The sequence below is a fragment of the Balaenoptera ricei genome, chromosome 21, assembly GCF_028023285.1.
Source record: "Balaenoptera ricei isolate mBalRic1 chromosome 21, mBalRic1.hap2, whole genome shotgun sequence".
NCBI lineage: Eukaryota > Metazoa > Chordata > Mammalia > Artiodactyla > Balaenopteridae > Balaenoptera > Balaenoptera ricei.
This window is the reverse complement of record NC_082659.1, coordinates 28,102,894-28,121,553: the sequence shown is the minus strand read 5'-3', so window position 1 is coordinate 28,121,553 and position 18,660 is coordinate 28,102,894. Positions and strand designations below refer to the sequence as shown.

The 18,660-nt window shown below is 39.8% G+C and overlaps 1 protein-coding gene and 1 pseudogene across 4 annotated transcripts in view; both read right to left on the bottom strand.

The window, feature by feature from the left end:
• The window catches only part of UNC5D (unc-5 netrin receptor D), a 608,576-nt gene that overhangs the window by 386,486 nt on the left and 203,430 nt on the right, over nt 1-18,660 (bottom strand). The gene's annotated exons all lie outside the window — the stretch shown is intronic.
• On the bottom strand, nt 559-653 carry LOC132356768 (U6 spliceosomal RNA; annotated as a pseudogene).

The window sequence follows — 18,660 nt, the reverse complement described above, 5'->3', positions numbered from 1 at the left end:
TAGGTTGCTTCCATGTCCTGGCTATTATAAATAGAGCTGCAATGAACATTGTGGTACATGACTCTTTTTGAATTATGGTTTTCTCTGGGTATATGCCCAGTAGTGGGATGGCTGGGTCATATGGAAGTTCTATTTTTAGTTTTTTAAGGAACCTCCATACAGTTCTCCATAGTGGCTGTATCAATTTACATTCCCACCAACAGTGCAAGAGGGTTCCCTTTTCTCCACACCCTCTCCAGAATTTACTGTTTGTAGATTTTTTGATGATGGCCATTCTGAATGGTGTGAGGTGATACCTCACTGCAGTTTTGATTTGCATTTCTCTAATGATTAGTGATGTTGAGCATCCTTTCATGTGTTTGTTGGCAATCTGTATATCTTCTTTGGAGAAATGTCTATTTAGGTCTTGTGTCCATTTTGGGATTGGGTTGTTTGTTTTTATGATATTGATCTGCATGAGCTGCTTGTAAATTTTGGAGATTAATCCTTTGTCAGTTGCTTCATTTACAAATATTTTCTCCCATTCTGAGGGTTGTCTTTTCGTCTTGTTTATGTTTAAAAAATATGGAACGCTTCACAAATTTGCGTGTCATACTTGCACAGGGGCCATGCTAATTAAAGTATCACATTTAATATATAGTCCTTGAAGTCCATTCAGAGGAAAGTAAAGAAACTTAGAACCATGTTATCTGAGGAACACTTGGAAAAACTCAGAATCACTCAATCTAAAAAGAAAAGGCAGGTGGAATATATTGATGGAGGTGGGGGTGTCATGGCCAAAATCCTTATTTTCAAATACTTGAAGGGTTGTCATGTTTAGATGTCCTACACAGCTTCAAAGGGTAGAAGTTACAGAAATAAACATTTCAGTTAAATTAAAGGGGAAAATGAGCCATTTAGACATGAAATGGACTGCCTTAGGAGGTGGTGAAATTCCTATCATTGGTATTGCTAAAAAATAAACTAGAGGATTAAACGTCAGGATATTCAAAAGGATGTGCAAAAATCATATTAGAGGTTAACTAAATGGTTTTGAGGTCTCTTCCAACCCGGAGAGGGTTAGAAAACAGGTCATGGTAATGTCACCAGAAAGCAAATCTTCACAAACACACAGCCTGCCCATCTAATCTCTCTGAAGTGGGGAGCAGGGGCAGGGGTAGAAGAAAAGGAAGCCGATGACTAGAAAAGTAGTCAATAGGAGGAAGTCAACTGGTTCTGAGGCAGAAGAATCAGAGCCCTAGAGAAACGCACTGTCCTTGAGCAAGTCAATCTGACCTTCTCAAGCACAACCTTGGTCAAATTTCTATAAACACTTACTTAACTCACGGGCATGCTGGTTAGCTTACCATAATCCTGAGGTGACACGGTATACAGAGCACAGCAGTGTTTGAACCTGGGGGTCTCCGAGTGTATATACATCAGCATTTACCAAATTTTGTGGCTGCATAAACAGAAGCACCAAGAAGCTTAAAAGGGTAGCTAAAAGAATAATGCATTTAGCCAGGGGCTGAAACAGAACCTTCCCAGATTTCTGCCTTTTTACTGACTCTGTTGCGACACAGAGAGTTAAACAAGCAATGGGCATCCAAGGGGGCAGAAGACAGAGTGAAGACAACTTCCCCAGCACTCACCTCTGCTAGAAGAGGGGCAGTTTCAACTCTGTACTTGACCACCCACACTCTAAACAAATAGCCCCTCGGGACTTCCCTGGCAGTCCAGTGGTTAAGACTCCGCACTTCCATTGCAGGGGGCGCGGGTTCGATCCCTGGTCGGGGAACTAAGATCCCACATGCCTCAGGATGCACCCCACCCCCCAAAAAATAGCCTCACTAACCTCTATCCCACAACCAAGGGTTAAACGGAGAGAAAAAGTTAGCACTCCTATAAAATTCACTGTTTAAGTTACAGCAGCTAATATGTCAATCCCTTCTTAATATAAAAACAAATTTGTTATCTGCTGAGTTAAAAAAAAGAGCAGTTAGAGTAGGGGAGAGGCGTGAGGCCTAAGCCCCCCCTCAGGAGGCTCATGTGCGAAGCTGAACCTGAAAGTCACTACCAAAATCACGTACAGAGCTTCATAAACAGATGCTGAGACCTCATCCCAGGCTTACCAAGTCAAAGCCTCTACGAATGGGGTCTAGGAAAGCTTATTTTGTAAAAGCTTTATAGATGATTTTGCAGCTCACACAAGAATCCCGGGGTTTGTATCTCATTCCTAGACAGATACCCTAGGTCTGACAGGTCCAATATGATAGCCGCATGAGTTACTGAGCCTTTGAAACATGGTTAATCCAAACTGAAATGTGTTGTGCATGTGGAAGACACACCAGAGTCCCCAAACTTAGTACTAAGGAGATTGTAAAAGACTGATTACATGTTGAAGTGATAATAATATTTTGGATATATCCTGTCAAATAAAATATATCATTAAAATTACTTCCTCTTGTTCCTTTTTATTTTTTAATGGGGTAAATAAAAAATTAAAAATTACATATACGACACTGGTACTATATTAATTACCTAATTATATAGGTGCTGTATTAATTATTTCTTACATTCCTATAGACTTTTGCATTTTCAAAGTGTGTGCTTTGCCATCCACTGTCTCACTTGCCACATCATCCATACAAAAGCTCAACCAAAGGAAATCACTCAAGCTCACTCAGTACTATCCTCTTTATTAACTTCTTTCAGTTTATAAACACCTTGCTGCTACTTTACGTCTTAACTGACTCCAGCTTGAGCTCTTTAGTTTCAATTAAAGCCAACAGCAGTCACCCTTCATACTTCCGTAGAAAAGATACTACCTAGTTTTCCATCCTTCAGGAGATATTTTTCAATGGCTGTATCTTCAAAATATGGCACCTATTAAAAATTAGTCATAATTACAAATCTGGCGATCAACCGCTACTTGCCTAAAGTGGTGTTAGCTCAAGTATTTGTCGCCTTCCTATGTATTGTACCCAATCATTGACAATTTGAGTCAATTTCTATGCCCATGGGTCTACTAATCAACAGAAGGAAAGAAATGTTATATGGTTTCTAACCTGAATGAAGAAGACCTCTGCTCATATGTGTAAGAGATGATCTCTATCATCTAGAATAGGAGCAGCTGACAAGACAGGGGGAGAGAGGACATTTCAGAGAGAAGAAATGATAAGAGGGAAGGTCAGAGGCTGCTGTGATAATGGCATCTGTGGGGCACGACATGGCTCAGCCTGGGTCCTGTGAATGTACTTAAAGACACACGAGCAGTGACAGTGGTTCGTGTGTGTGTGTGTGTATCAGTACAATCTGAGGTGGTGCCCTGCTCAGTACAATCACCTTATATGTTCTTGCATCACCAACTGAACTATAAGCCCAGGTCTCCATGCAGGTGGAATTACCTCCTGCCATAAAAGTGACTAAACCACCAAACCACTGGCTAAAGTCACACTGCGACTGCTTCTCAGAAGCAAAAGTGTCATTCATTTTCACTTGATGGAGGTCAGTTTTTTGTTTTTTTTTTTTTGGGCCGTGTCACAGTGTGCGGGATCTTAGGTCCCCAACCAGGGATCCAACCCGTGCCCCCTGCAGTGGAAGTGCGGAGTCTTAACCACTAGACCGTCAGGGAAGTCCTGGAGGTCAGTACTGAAGGAAGAGTGACAAGACCTGGATTGCAGCACCAGCCATTCAAATAGTAACCGTATAATCCAAAGCAAGCCACTAAAACATGGAAGCTTTGTGTCCACGTCGAGGGATATTTGTTTGAGAGCCTCAAATAAGACATCTGCACTCTTCACCACTTTAATTTCCTAGGATCACAGCACAGCAGACATGAAGGAGCATGGACATTGGAGGTAAACAAGTAAATCACTGCTTCTCAGTCTCGGTTCCCAAACTTCAAAAGAGAGAAAACGCCATGTAACTCATGTAGTTGTTATGCAAATTAAATGCGATCATTTGTATAAAGCACCTGGCACATAGTATGCACTCAGTAAATAACAGGGCTCTTCTCCCTATTGTTATTATTCCAAGTGATGTCAAGTCGCATTCAAATTTATATGCACACAAAATTAGCATTGGTTTTAGTCAAATATGAACAAATAATTATCTGTGTGCCTATATATTGAAACTTATAGGGAAGCAGAATGGCAACATTCATGGGAGCATGTCACTGTATATTATGGAGGCGATTCTTCCATTTGTGAGTGCTTGAGTCCAATGAGTGGTCTCCCACTAGGTATGGCAACTAAGTTTCTAGACCATCACTGACAATGGAAGATTGGTTCTTTAGAGAACGGTCAAGCCCCGGCTCACATCAGGACCACTTTGAACACCCTCTGTTCAGCAAAACAAAGAGTAACTGAGAGAATGGTCTCCCGATGAAACTCAGTCAGCTCCAAGTTCTTTCTAAGCATGACACGTGTTTATGAGACATTCTTCTGTTCTGCCATTTCCACGGAGTTCTAATAACAGCAGCCCAACTGTAGCCATCATTGTGTGTCACACACTCATGGGAAAGGGGCCATACTGAGATCTGTTATAACTGGCGGTAACTTGGAGAGTGTAAGGGCATGGGTCGCTATACTTGAAACGGCTCCGACAATCCTGGTGCATATACACTCAACCACACACAAATAACCACTGCAGAGGTAAAACAGCCAGAAAGTCAATGTTGAAAAAGTGTTCTTTTAATGGACATGAAGAAGGCAGAAGGTACATTACCCTGTTCAAAGTTTGATTTTTATCTTGTATCTTCCACGGGTCTTCAATGAAAATTTCTTTATTCAGAAAGGCCCACTACAGATAGATAGATAGGTAGAGAGAGCTATATATATGCCGAGTTTAAATCTTCTTTTTCACCATTTTAAAAGCTAAATGATGGTATTAAGCAAGGTTTAGTCAAAAGTGATCTAAAACTGAAAGGCGGGGTTATATACGTATATATGTATATCTGATAAATAAATCTTCTCGGCTGTAAAAATACATGCTTATAAGAAACGAATAACTCAATCAATATTGAAGCGTACAAATTACAACACTAGTTTGTATACAAAACTGCTGCCAAGTAACAAATGAATAAATGACAAAAAATTCCCACTCTGAAAGCATAATTTAAAAGTCTCTAAAAACAGGAGATGTACTCATTCTGTGAATCGCTTCAGTAGGGATCTGATGTATATTTGTCAACAGAGTGCCTTCCTTCCTAAACCCTATTTATTCCCCAATACTAGGAATTCTCTTCTCCCCTTTCCAGTACAGTTATTAGGTGAGGTCTTGAGGCCAATGTCACAGCTGACTCTCCAGGCAAGGCTGGCAGATCGGGGGCAAGTCTCCCCTCCCAGTACAGAGGGGCGGAGGATACTGCATTTCAGCCTGTGCCATTTCAGATGTACCTAGAAGCCATGCTTGGTCCCCAAAGGCCACGGCTCTCTCAGCTACTCCCACCGTGCTTTTGAGAGAAGAAAACACCGATGCATACTCAGATTAATGTCATAACCTTTCCGGAGAGCAAACTTTGCGGGGGTGGCAGGGCCGGGGGGCGGGTGAAGTAGCGCTTTGCGGCAAATAGTCCCTAGATGGGGGGTGAAGAGGGACACAACATAGGTGGGAAAAGGGGACACTTTATACCTTCACAATGTAGCCTAGACCCAGCCTTGCAAAGAAAGATAGCAGCGACCAAGTTATAACTTAAGTCAGTCTCGGGTAACTCCAGAACAAAGGAGTCACACATCATTTCTGACCTGTATCTTACTTGACTTGTCAGACACTTTATATAATGGTGATTTTTATAGCTCTCCCGGGTCTACCCTTTCTATACTAAGGGCGTGAGAGAAATGACACACGCTCCCTTCCAATGCACTGAAATAGCAGCCTCTCCGGAAAAACCCACGGTATTAATGGATCTAATTAATATGGCATCAGTATGATTTTTCCACTCACTTACACCCTGAACTGTAGGCTATTACAGGAGGAAGGGGAGGGCAGGAAGCACATTCTGCTCCCTAAGGGGGGAACTGCTGTCTTCACAAATACATCTGCTAGTCTATTCTTGAGTTGTGGCTTCTACCGACTCCGGACTAATTGTACTCAAATTGATGGAGCCAACAGACACTTCATCCTGGGTTCCATTTTCACATCTTACTTTAAGATATACCATGAGGCAGCTGGTACAGTACCATATTGGCAACTAGCTTTATGAACAGCCAGAAGGGCCTAAGTACAGGCGAAAGAAATAGGAAGAGAAGATACTGTGTCAGTTGATTCTAATGAGAAGTTTCCTAGGAGGTCAGATCTTGTTCTTCAATCTCAAGAGGATATGTGTGAGTTTGTGAATGCTAGTAAATTATATACATATTAATAAAAACTGCACAGCTTCTACAAGGGGGTTCTTTAATTTCAAATTCTTTTCTTATAGAAAAAAAAAAAAAGAGGAAAAGGAAAAAAATAGTTGCTCAAAGGATCCTTCATTAGCTGGCCACAAAGATGCAAAAGATTCCTCCCCGAAGGAAGTCCGGTCAGCTGTTTAATTGGCATGACTTGTGGAGCTGGAGCTCCCGGCTACACAGAAATCCACAGGTGATTTGTATCATCCTCACTGCAAGGCAGTGATGCCACTTAAGTGCAGGGGTTTAAAAGTAGGTGCTAATGAGCCAGTTTGTTGTTTTACTCGAGGCTATATTTTGGGAACCATGCAGAGCTGTGAATTCTTCTACTAACAAGTGATTCTTGGAAGATTTCTGGCTGCTTCTGCCACTGCACCCAAACAGGGGATTCAGATTTTCAAAGTCCCAATGTCTAGCAGAAGTCAGGAACCATCCCATGGGTTTTCAGACTGTGTCCACACAAAAAGTATTTGCAAAGCACAAACAGAGTCACAGATGCAGAAAACTAACTTATGGTTACACCAAGGGGGGAAGGAAAGGAAGGGTGGGATGAATTGGGAGATTGGGATTGACATATATACACTACTATATACAAAATAGATAACTTACGAGAACCTACTGTATAGCACAGGGAGCTCTACTCAGTGCTCTGTGGTGACCTAAATAGGAAGGAAATCTACAAAAGAGTGGATATAGGTATATCCACCATATATAGTGGATATATGATTCACTTTGCTGTACAGCAGAAACTAACTCAACATCATAAAGCAACTATACTCCAATAAAAATTAAATACAGCAAAAGAAAAAAATATGAAAATATTAACACCTGTGCACCTTCATCCTTCCAACCTTCCAAATACTTCCTTGACTCAACCATGAAAGTTCTAGAAATGTGTGTTCAACAGTTTTGAACACCACTTTTAAGACACCGTAGAGACAGAGGGAAGAGTTGAATATTCCAGAGTCTGCTGGTGAGACTAAGCCTATTTACCATGTTAGCTTTATGTAGAACCTGATACTATTAATGAGATATGGAATGACATTGGGGCGAGGCTTTCCTTCCAATCAGTTTCCACTTTTTCTTGATTTTTTTGGTTTGTTTGTCGGCCTCACAATCAGGAATCCTGACCAGACTGTGAATGGCATTCTGACAGATATTTTGAAGACAGGAGACAATATGCTTTTAGTGTTTGTCCAATTCAACACAGGTACTTCTGTGTTCAATCAGCCTGTAATGGGGGTCTACAGCATGTGGAAAAGCCGGACTGCAATACAGGCTTTAAAATCATTATTAATGTATATTGAAATGAACAATATGCCCCCAATGCCTTTACATGTCAAGTATGAAACCAGCTTCTAGCCCCTGCAGATGGAATAAAAATGAAATGAAACGCTGGCAGAGACTCTCCAGCCCTGGGAGGGAACAGGTTGAATCTCTGATAACAACTGCTCCCCAGAGGCTGCGAGACTGCAGTTAGCAAACCAAGGGAGGCCGAGGTGACTACAATAAACCTCTGAGATTAGTTCTGAACACCACTGATGTGGGCCCTGGGCAGGGAGAGGCAAAAGGAACAGGACAGATTTTTTTTTTTAATTAAATGAAAATAATATGTAACAGCAATTAGCTTTAAAGCGGTTTGATCCCCAACTCTGTTTTCAAAACTCAGCACTCAACTCTGCAGCAGGCTCGGCACCTGGAAAGAGGAAAGCTCAGGGCTTTCAAAAAGAAATGAATGCACTCACCTGATTGACACTAGCTCACCTAAGCAGTGTTCAGTGGAGTTGGAAATGCGCATAGTTAAAATCCAGAAATCAGAGTCAAAAGTCCCATACAGCGTGACACAAATACGCTGCCTTGGACATTCTCACGTCTGTGACTCTGGGATAATGATTCTTTTGTTGGTTGGCTTAGAAATATGGAAGCAGAAACATGCCCGGGATGTCTCTTTGGCAATCACTTTTAAAATGAAGAGACAGTTTCCATTTCAACAGGGAAATTCAATAACCAAGAGGTGAACATATGTCATAATAAATAAGCAAATGAAAAGGCATTAGCATGTTTAAAAGAGAAAATTTATTTGTGTAACACTTAGACTCATGTCATTTAAAAAAAGAAACTCTATGTTTGACCTGTTACTTCAAGCAAAATAAGAAGGGTTGATTCATTCCATGTTATATTGCTTTTCTGCACACCTTTTTTTTTTCAAATGGTTCTGTTGGAGAAAATAAATCATTTGGACAGCCCACTCCTCAGCCACATCAATCCTACTTAAAATGTATATCCAAACCTAATACAAGTCCCCAAACTCATTTTGCCCCACTGAATCTGATGTCAAAATCAGCTGGCACATCTGCCGAGTTCTGGATATTAACTCCCAGTAGCAGATCTTACATTCAAACAGTTCATTTTAAAGAACGCTCAAATGGTCCAGTTCCATCTCGATAATCGTGGACTTTAAAAACTATACAATTAGATACCACATCTTCTGTTGATGGGCACTTGGGCTGCTTCCATATCTTGTCTATTGTAAATAGTGCTGCTATGAACATGGGGGTGTGTCTATCTTTTCAAATTAGTATTTTTATTTTTTCCAGACATATACCCAGGAGTGGAATTGCTGGGTCATATGGTAGTTCCATTTTTAGTTTTTACAGGAGCCTCCATACTGTTTTCCATGATGGCTGCACCAATTTGACTCACAGACATAGAATACAAACTGGTTACCAATGGGGAGAAAGAAGTCAGAGGGAGAAATTAGGGGTATGGGATGAACAGATACAAACTACTATATATAAAATAGATAAGCAATAAGGATGTACTGTATCACATAGGGAATTATACCCATTATCTTGTAATAACCTATAATGGAATGTAATCAGCAAAAATACTGAATCGCTATGTTGTACACCTGAAATTAACACAATATTGTAAAGCAACTATACTTTAACAATTTTTTAAAAACTCACTCTAAAAAACCTATACAATTATTGTTATATATTCATCTGCTGCCTTTCAGATGAAGTTTGCCTACAACTGAGACAAACCTGTATATGGTAGGTCATCATTTGTAAATCAAGGTCATGCACATTTTCTTCTCTCCCAGTTGGAAAATCACAAGAGTTACTTCGGACTTGATTCTTATTATGAGAAACGAAATGTCATAAACTCAAATACTTGCTAAAACACAAAGCTAAACACAGTGAGGCCACCTGTATTTTCTTCAGGCATTTATCCTAATTAGAAATTCTGAGGGCCATCATCAACTTTCCCTCTTACGGCTAACTACTAATTTTTTGTATTTACATTGTCCAGGCCTTTATAGATCAACTTGCTTATGAAACACTGATTAAAGCAAATGCCAGATTCAAATGTGCTCTCAATTAGTCATTTTTAAGTGCAAACAAAAAAGTCAGTAGAGTACAATACAAAAATAATTTTTTTTTGGCTGGGCTGTCTGCTTTTTTATCTTACTCTCTGCATTTCCTTTCTGTCCTAAAATCCGGTTCTCCTTTTCTGATTTAGCGATTAATTTAACAATGTAGCCAGCAGGTGCAACCCCTAGACCAAATCAATCTTCCTATGGTTATGCCTGAGCCTTCTTGGTACCCTGGAATCTCACATCATATAAGGGTGATGGCAAAAGCAGTGGCGGTAACAAAACTCCACTTTGTTAAGTACTTTACAGTTTGCAAGATGCATTCCCAGAGGAAATCAAACCCAAATCTTTTAACATAAGCTCAGTTGTCTTCCTATTCCATTGCTGTTCACATTTTTGATCCATAAAACAATTCCAAATTTGATATAGCTTACACAGTTGATTTGGTTTTTTTTTCTTCTTTATAAATATGGGTGGAATAGTTGAAGCTTTCTTAAACCTGGGGATCGCTGGCTTTTTTTTTGTTTTTGGCCGCTCCATGTGGCATGCAGGAGCTTAGTTCCTTGACCAGGGATCGAACCCGCACCCCCTGCAGTGGAAGCGTGGAATCTTAACCACTGGACCACCAAGGAAGTCCTTGCTTACACAGTTGAGATTAAGAAAGTAGGGGGCATAGAGGGAGAGCTATCATGGCCTTCGTGACTAGTGGTGTATCTTCTGAAATACTTAATGCTGAAATGGTATAACTAAAAGCGGACACAAAAATCAGGGGAGTAGCAGAAACAGCTGATGATTGGAAATTCAAAATAACGACCTAGATAATTCTCCAGTAGCAAGTGAGAGGGTGCTGCATGCATTCTCCATGATCAACGGGTAAGAAAAGTATATAGCTGCCTAGCTGAAAAAGGAGTCAGATGGAGAATATTCAAGAAACCTAAGAGTGATTGCTTTGGAAGGTTAGGGAAAACTAAGTGGCCAGGGAACAGGAGAGAGGGAGACTTTCTCCTCTCTGCTAACCTTGAATAGATTTTAAATAATTCATGATGTACATTTGTTGCTTATTTAATACATAAATAAATAAAATTAAAAGGAAAAAATAAATAAGTCAGATGGATTGCATGGTCAAAGAGGGTTTGGGAATTTACTTTTCAACCCTGACTTCACATCAGAATCACCTAGTAATATTGAGTTACTTGACTATCCATTTGGAAGAAAAATAAAGCAAGATCCTGAAGTTTGTCAGACCATAAACCTATAAAATTATGTCAAGATCAATTACAGACTTAGAAACAAAAACAAACTATAAAACTATCAGCAGAAAATCTAAAATAATTTTTGTAATGATATTGGGAGAAGCAAAATTTTTCTAAGCAGAATATCTCAGATAATTTTTTTGTTTTAATACACTCATCTGAATCCCAGACCTTCCCTTCCCCAAGCAAAATTTTGATTTAGTTGGTCTGAGATGAGGTCTAGCCATATGTTCCTTGAAGAAATTCCTGGCATAAATTGGATTCACAGTCCTAGTTGAGTTCCATAAACTGCACTGTGGCGGTTTATTAGAGGGCATTTTCTAATAAGTGACAAGAGATAGAGAAAAATAATGAGTCTTCCTGTTCAGGGCCCAGTGCATGTTTCCATGTTAACTACTGAGATTGAAAAAGAGATCAAGTTTATTATGATTTGGAAAACTGACCCTTAAGGAGTTGGAGGAAAACTAGGAATAAATGAAACAACCAGTGTGATGGACAAGAGAATTTCTTCAAAAGTAAGAGTTTGCACGTCTCCATCCAGGTCAGAGCTTGCATGTCTTTGGTAAGATGGGACAAAAAAACAATGTATTATTTTTCAAGAAGTTCAACTTCCTCTGCAATTATGGTCATTTTAAAGTTTTGGTTCTTAAATCCCTTTTTAAAAAAGAAATCTGAATGATGGTAACTCAGTGTTTGCTTTCATTCTAGAGTTTTAGGTTGGTAAATAAGGAGTTGGAAGACCTCCATCAGATTCACAGCTAGGCTAGAAGATTTTTTAAATATGACAAATGAAGACTGTAGGAAGGATATATAATATATCAAAGGTAGAAAAAGAAGGCTACGCTTTGAGAATATATGCAGATATCATGTGTTATAGCTACATGACAACAAAGTCATCACCATAAATTCTAAACTTTAATGACAACTAAACTCCTGTACTAAGAAATGGAAGGGGTTCAGAATAAGCTTCCCCCAAAAGTGCCACTTTGGCATGTGGATTATTTTGACTTGAAGACAATTAAGGCTCAGAAGACTCAGGAAGAGCTTTTTGCCTCCCCTTAACTGCCTAAAAGAGTTTAGACAGGGGAACTGGTCCAGGAAGAGAGTTATCACCAGTTATAACTACAAAGAGTGTGAGCTAGGTGTGGTGCATCAGTAGAGCTCACGGGGCCTGTCTGTTCAAATTTCTCCGAGTCTCATGGTCTCTACAGGGCATGGCAAACATTTGCATCTCCATGTGAACTGCCTTACTCCCGCTCTGAAGCCCCAAACCCCTGCCCCCCTTCTCCTTAGCTCAGGATGGCATATAAGCCTCAACTGCCAAGACTGCCTGTGGGTCTCAGATTCTTATGGAGTTCCCATACGTATGTAATTAAATTTGTCTTTCTCCTGCTAATCTGTCTTAAATCAATTTAATTATTACACCTGCCAAAAGAAGCTAGACGGATAGGGGAAAAATGTTTCCTCCCCTATAACATACAACACAAATATTCAAGAGGACACGAAGAAGACATAAGACACAGTTCCTGCCATTGAGTAACTCAGAATCACAATTTCATCAAAGGTTCTTGGATTTCTTTTGGATTTCCATTGGAATCTTTACTGCAGACCTTCCAGTGAGATTAATATAATAGAGCTAAAGGGAAACTGAGCTGGTAGGATCAATTAATGCCACAACAGGTGATTCTCAACCTTAACAGTGCTTTAAAACAACCTGAGGAGCTTTACAAACAAACAACACACTGCAATCAGGAATCTGAGGATGGCTATAGGACTCAGGTAATTTTTAAAGCTCTCCAGATAAGTCTAATGGGCAGCCAGCATTAAGACCCACTGATGTAAAGTTTATACTCTATGAAATTCTATACTTCAAAAAATGTGTAGACCTTTTCTACTAGGAAGAAAAAGAAAAGAACTCTCTGCTCCCAATTTAAGAGATGGATTAAAGTAGTTCCACTTTTTGTGATTTCTTAGGCCAGCCTCACTACTTTCATATAGTATTTGAAAAGATCTTAGCCATTCTTTAAGTTGAATGGATGATTTGAAGAACTTGAAATAAGTATTTTGGGCTTTGCACACAATTACAAGTTCCCTGGGTAGGGAGACCCTTTCATCAAGATCAGATTGTCTACCGTTACATTTTGTCATGTGACTTAGATGATGGCGGAAAGTCAAAGGGTAATCATCATCATCATCATCACCATCACCAGCCCATTTAATGCCTGTTATCAGTACCGTGATAGCTGCTATTTTTACACTTAGAATGGTGCAGTCAAAGGCTCTTGGTAGCATCAGGCTTCTGGCTACATTCTTAATGAGTTTAAGAGGGAAAGGAACAAACAGCTGAATGGCTTGAGTTTTTTTTTTTCTTGGCAACGTCTGTTAAAATCTTAGTCTCCAGACGTCCATCTTCAATTCGCCTAAGACTGCAAAGAAGAGGGGGAAAAAAATCACAGCCCCTAATTAGGAAACCTAAGAGGAATATCTTCAGAAATCTAGGAGGCAGGGATATGGAACGCGACTAATGTAGATTTGTTTTGCATTGACTGCACAGACTAATTCATGGTGGCTCCTCAAAATACACAAACCAGTACTGGCAAACTCTGTATGCAGCTCCTGGCACTAATCCACTACCCAGTGACTTTGCAGCTGCTCAGTGTAAACAAGAAACTACCTTGACAGTGAAATTCAATAGAACCAGGTCATTTTCTATGCTGAAAAGGAATCCAGCGAGACCCATATGTGAGTTAAAAAGCTCTCTCTCTGTAGACTGCATACCTGCCTTCCTCTTAAAAGAGTTTTCTGCAGCTCTCAGTGGAGTCAGGGTTTGGATCTATTTCTAGATTACTAGTCATGGGAGTTGGAACAAACATCTAACTAGTTGTGCATGATAAACAGGAAGGGATACACCAGGACAGTTTCCCAAACCTGATAACAAGCAGTCTATGCAGTAGGAAAGGCTCATCAGAACTGAATGGCATTCTACCAATGTCTTGTCTTACTGTGAGAATGTCCTTTCTAAAAGGCTCAGAGTGCTTTATTTGCATGGATTGATTCATTATTTTAGGACTCCCATTCTGGAAAAAAAAAAGATGCCTTTTTGTCATATTAAAGATGATAAAACCATGGCAGGGAGAGGTTAAGTATCCTGCCTGGGGTCATAAAGAACCCTCGGTATTTGGGATTAGACGTCAGATCTTTCTGATTTGTGGTTCATGTTTTTTCTGATATTGCACACAAAAAGCAGAGGATGTAGTCACTGAAAACAGGGAGCATCCTTAGCCCAAGGGAACATCTCTGATGTTTCTGCCAAATCATTTGTTTTCACTTAATGCAATAGTGCTTACAATTTTAGCATAAGATCCGATCAGAAGAGGCAGTACCACCCATCTGAGCCAAACACTTAGTCCCTATTACTGTCAGTGTGGGCAATTTAAGGATATTCCTCACTGGTGCCCACTGGAGAGTTCTAAAAATAGGACACAGCAGGAGCTCAGGGAACCCTAAAAGCCAATATTGCATTGAATATTGAAGCATTTATACTGAAGTAGATATAAAATAGAACACTGACATTTATCAGAGGCTGTTTAGACACCAATAAAGTAACAGAGGTATAAAAACCATCAGGAAAAACAAGGAGGTAAACTACAGCACATAACAAAGTTTTTTCAATAAAAGATGTTCTGCGATTGTGAAAGACCACCCCCTTCCCTCTCTTTAATACTTTCCTAGTGTCACAGGGATAGGACAGGACATAAGGTGACCTGTGATCTATTCTTTCATTTTGAGTAGAATCATTCCAAGCAGGTAAGAATCATTAGATTCATTCAGTCAAGGAACACCTATGGCACACTTTTTAACACACCATGCCAAAGACTGTTCTAGGTACTATGGATACACATTGGTAAACAAAACAAACACAGCTCTTGCCCTCTACATTCTAGAGGAGGAAGAGAGACAATAAATAAATATAGATGTACTACAGTGCCAGTGCTATTTCTAAGATGAGATTTAAAGAAAGTAAAGTTGGTTAATGGAATAGTGACAGGGGCTGTGTTTACAGGTAAGGTGGCCAGGGGGAACTTCTCTAAATAGGTAGCATTTGACCTGAGATCTAAATGAGAACTATTTCATTCACTCAAGTCATTCAATTCATCAAAAACTTGATCACTGTCTACGATGTGCCCAGTACTGTGCATTAGAAAATGGCATTCACAAAGCCTCTGCTCCATAAGATATATTTAGTGGTAGGAAAAGAAAGAGATAATACTGCTTCTCTGAAATCAGGAATGGTATTTGCAGTTTTCTGTAAGACTTATCCAATGTATGTCTGTAGTTCTTTTGTTTCTTCACAAAATATCAAGAAAATCCAATTTACATTGTGGCAAGGAATGCCACCTGCCATATCAGCCAAGGATGTTGCGGCCATCAAGCCATTGGCCACTACAGCTGCCCCTGATGGTGAGCCCTGAGGGAACTCAGGAGGGAGACAAACAGGCTGCCCGCCCACTAAGCTGTCAGCCTCTGCAGCTGCTCCCAACGCTGCACCCTGAGGGGATTCAGGATGGAGAAAAGCAGGATACTGGCCCTACAGAGCTAAAGTGCATATCAAAGCAATGATTTCAATGAGCCCAGACTCTTGCATCTTCCCATACATAGAAAAGAGCTAAATTCGTTAACTTGACATGTCTGGTTTTCTTTAATTAACAATAATCTTTGATGTTCCAACTACCTGGTTTTTGTTGCAAAAACTCCTATATATCCTGGGCCCTCTATATCCTCTACATCCCTTTCCCCTTGGGAGCAGTCCCTCAGAGCGACAGGAGAGGCTGCCTTCTGGGCTTAAGCCCTCAGAAAGTCTGCCGACTAAAACACAATTCTCAACTTTTAGGTTGTGCATTTTTTTTCAGTTGTGATTAAAGACTCACAAATGCAAGCAGTTTAAATAGCTTAACTGGTAAATCTTAAAATGACCTTTCTTCCATTCAGAGATAGCAGGAGACCTTTTACTCCAAAGTAAAAACAAACTTCGGAAGCCCTGAGGCACCAGCACTGTTGCCCAGGGTGCCAGGGGTCCCAGCTGGAAAAGCGCTGTCTTATACCAGGAAGGGTCGTTAGACTATTCTGACACCTAGTTTTCAGTAATCTCTCTCCCAAGTCTGTCAGTATTTTCCACCCGGATCACAGAAATAACATAAAATAATAAAATACTAATCATGGAGACTTAGCCATCAATGAGGGCTTCTTCACTATGGGGGAGGGGCCTCAACCATCCTCCTCTCGAATCAAATACTGAAGCTAAGATCAAGTCCAGTCACATGTCTCACTATAGCGGACAAAGGAAGTAAAAAACAGTTTCCATAGAAACATATAATCCAGTCTGAGTAAAATCTAAAAAGGCAGTCATTTGGAGCTTTGTCCTAAGAATCAGGAGATGGCAACTCTATTTACGCTTCTAAAACAATCTGTTGTGTGACCTTGGGCAAGTTACATAATCTCTTTGAGGCTCAGTTTTCTCCTCACTGCAGTCATTATATGAGGCTTTCAAATATCTCTGCAGAGTCTAGTTCAGCCTGAGCAGCTCTGCTTTTACCTGTTTTGACTGCATGTCTGGGTAAGATTTCATTGGGAAAACAGGTGCCCTGATGAAATAAAACCACCTCTTTCTACTCCAGGATACCACTGACAGCCATGTAAATGAACAGCCAAACACTGTCAGAAAGAAGTATCGTTGGGGCTAACTCCCAGTGTAACTGTAGATTAACACAACGTGACAAATGACACAGATACACGCACACACACACACACACATACATATACATATACACATACACAAAGGTTGTTGGTTACTGTAATGAACTTTTACACTCTGTCCTTTTCGCCTGATGAGGTAAGACTCTATCATTATTAAAATAAGAATGCTTATTCCTGAATTGTCATTTAAACATTATATATTTTAAAAAATACATGAAGGAATTTTCCGGAACACAAGCAATTACAAAGAAGGAAGGAGAACAAAATAGCTCTTTAATGTTTAAAGGCTGAGTGAACTAGAAAAAGAAAAACACTGAAAACAAATCATTACAGGACTTCCCTGGTGGCACAGTGGTTAAGAATCCACCTGCCAATGCAGGGGACATGGGTTCGATCCCAGGCCCAGGAAGATCCCACATGCCACGGAGCAACTAAGCCCGTGCGCCACAACTACTGAGCCTGCGCTCTAGAGCCCGTGAGCCACAACTACTGAGCCCGTGTGCCACAACTACTGAAGCCCACGCACTCTAGGGCCCGTGTTGTGCAACAAGAGAAGCCACCACAACTAGAAGCCCACGCACCGCAACGAAGAGTAGCCCCTGCTCACTGCAACTAGAGAAAGCCCGCGGGCAGCAACAAAGACCCAACACAGGCAAAAATAAATAAATAAATAAATTTATTTTAAAAAAACCAAATCATTACATGTGAACATGCTTAAAATAGATCCTGTTGGTTTCTTTCCAAATAACAATTTTTTTAATATTTTCATTAAAAGTTTGTTAAAATGATATGAATGATTGCAAACTTTCCTAGCCAGAGAGTTGATGCCAAATGACCTAAAAGTAGAGGCATAATTATAGTTTAGTCTTCCATTTTAAAACCCGTATTTCTACCATGTGGCCTTGGGATTTTTCTCAGAAAGTGATCAATTCAGCGTAATGGTTTTTGTGTGTGTGTGTGTGTGTCTGTCTGTCTGTCTGAAAGTATCCCACTGGACAATCAAAACTAGTTAATGTCAAAGATATTACTAGGAAATGTTTTTAACTTATATATATGCTTTTTACATATATATACACATACATCCATATATACATGTTAATTCATACACATACACAAACAGTACATAAAATATACCGTATGTTCCATGTAATGGTGGATGTGTAATTTTGCAGTGCTGTGAAAATAATACTGGAACACAAGACTAATACACTAGAAGACTAGGATCCTAACTGCCACCGACCAGCTGTGGGACCTTGGACAAGAAATTTGTTTTCCTTACCATTCAGTTTCCTAAATCTAGAAGGTCATCTCGAGTTCTGAAATCCTATCAAAGTCCTGACAAAGCCCTTCAAGGGAACCGAAGCACTTCCTGTTATTTCTCCTGCCAGCCACTCTCTCTCCTCACCCAGCACCAAATGCTCTCTGGGAAACACACTCTCGGAAGCCGAGGCTAGGAGCGTCCTTCACTCTTAAAACTAAGATAGCTAAGTCTTGGAAAATTAAGATAGCTAAGTTTTATCACAGTAAAGATATCCTTGAAAATAAGTATTTCTCATAATTCTTAAGAACATATATAACTTATCAATACCCCAGTATGCAATGTAAAAATAATTAAGGTTTACCAACTATTGTCATCTTCTGTATAGCGTTCAACTTACACTGTTGAAGATTCAGTGGTTTTTTTTTGGTTGTTGTTTATTTTTTAAATTGAGATACGGTTGATTTACAATGTGTTACTTTCTGGGGTCAGCAAAGTAATTCAGTTACATATATATAGGTATATATATATACCTATATATATATATATATATATATATAGGTATATATATATATATATACACACACACACACATACACACACACACACATACACACACATACATACGCATACATATATATTTTTTCA